Source organism: Austrofundulus limnaeus, unplaced genomic scaffold, assembly GCF_001266775.1.
Source record: "Austrofundulus limnaeus strain Quisiro unplaced genomic scaffold, Austrofundulus_limnaeus-1.0 Scaffold660, whole genome shotgun sequence".
Classification (NCBI taxonomy): Eukaryota; Metazoa; Chordata; class Actinopteri; order Cyprinodontiformes; family Rivulidae; genus Austrofundulus; species Austrofundulus limnaeus.
The window spans coordinates 4,212-6,139 of record NW_013953062.1 but is presented as its reverse complement, the minus strand read 5'-3'; the positions used below and the strand labels follow the sequence as shown (position 1 = coordinate 6,139).

At 36.6% G+C, this 1,928-nt stretch overlaps 1 long non-coding RNA gene across 1 annotated transcript; it reads right to left on the bottom strand.

The window, feature by feature from the left end:
- Positions 1-188: 188 nt before the first annotated feature.
- Positions 189-782, bottom strand: LOC106531632 (uncharacterized). The gene is made up of 3 exons (XR_001311963.1): positions 747-782; positions 444-536; positions 189-260 (listed from the first exon to the last, which is right to left on the bottom strand). It is a non-coding gene; the product is annotated as an uncharacterized LOC106531632 (long non-coding RNA).
- Positions 783-1,928: the final 1,146 nt, after the last annotated feature.

Genomic DNA, 1,928 nt, shown 5'->3' with positions numbered 1-1,928 from the left:
CTCCCACTGACTCCCACTGACTCCCTCTCCTGAACCTGGACACTTACAATCCTAAACACAGAGGAAATCAGAAATCACAGCTGACAATAAAAGAAACAAACATCTTTTAAAAATGAACATTTATTAACATGTGCAATTAAAAAATGTAATTCTTCACTTCTCATATACATACTTAATACTTTCTTTTCAAGTTGTCCCACTTCTTTTTGGCCTGCAGAGGGGTGACTTTACCCTGCAGGCCCATCTTCTCCAGAAGTGTCCTTATAACATACACAAAAATAAATGAAGAGGAAACATGTAAGCTGTCAATCCCGTCTTGTAAAAATAGTTTTCATTGCAGAACACAAAAGGAAAGCCAGTGGAACTCCATTGAAAGTTTACTCCATTTAAGATCACAGGTCATAAGTATTTTAATAACTATTATGATAAGTTTATTCTTGTACCTCCATCCCACAGCGGCCGAATTCTTAAACCCCGTGAAGAGGTGTTCATTTTTTCCCTCAGCTTTATTAAAGCTTCGGTCTGCTCCTTGGACCCTAAAAAATAGCAAATAAAAAGTCTCAATTTAAAAACTAGCTTAATTAGCGGGAATACACGAAAAACTAAAGGACCGGCCATAAAAGCTCTTTCACGATATTTCTGAGATAAATATTAYTTTAAAACATATATATGCAAAGGACTAAAGCCTAACAATACAGCCGCTTTTTATTTTCCATTTTTTTACCAGCAGATTTTAATATACTTACATTTAAAACTGTACTCCTCCATCGCTTCGACTCTCGCTTCGTCCACCATTACAAGAAAAAAAGAATCTCCGGTCAGGCCGCAATGCATTATGGGATATGCTGGGCCGGAAAGGATTCCTCAGACCTGTCCTTCAAATCGGGGAAAAGGAAGGACGTATTTGTCGGCCGCATCGGAGGAGTCTTCGGTTTTGGACGTCCTTCGTTGTGGCGCTGTGACGTATGCGGCCAACGAATTCGGCCTTCGGAGGACCCGGCCTGCCGTTTTGGACACAGCCTCTGACTCCACTCTCTAAAAAACTCCTTCTCCTGTCATATGACTTTCTGACTCCACCCCCTTCCTTTCTTCAGCCCTCCTCTCGWGTTCACCCCCTTTTTACAGCTCAATTCAATACTTTTTATTTTATAAATGTTATTTTCAAATGGCTTTATCCCTACAATACATGTTTTAATAAAAAACAGCATTTTTAGTGAAATTTCTGACAATGAGTGACTTTTGTTATTTTTACTCATTAGTTTTGTTTGTGCTCCAGATTACTATCACACAATCAGTCTTTCTCATCCAAAGTGGAAATAAAAATAAACCTGTTACTTGTTGTTATTTATCATCCACAGGCACTTATACTCTGTATTTATCTGAATTTTACGATTTTTATGTTTGACTTATACTAATAAATACTACTAAAGTTATAATATTGGAAGATTTTATTTTTAACATAATGTTGGAAATGGTAACTTTAGCCTTTAGTAATGTAGCAGAGTCAATTCAGTTTACTCAAAATGTCCACAAATCTACTCGTTCTTTTTCATGATCTGGTTGATACATGGTATATAGAGTAAAAAACTTAATAATACACCCTCACAAACCTGTTCTCTCTGACCATTTTTAAATAACCTCATAGTTTATGTTATTTCTCTGTCCTACAGAATAATGCAACAGAGAGTGGTAGCTTGGATGACTTTGATTATATTAACTTCTCTTGATAAAATGACACCAAGGCTTTTTGACTCCATACAGCACGCATCCACTCTCCATCTGACTGTGGAAAAAATAGAATATTTTCTCCAAAAGTCACACAACCAGCCATTCTCATCCACAGTGGAAATAAAAATAAACCTGTTACTTCTCGTTATTTATTGTCTACAGGTCCTTACTCTCTGTTTTTTTATCTGAATTCTCCATTT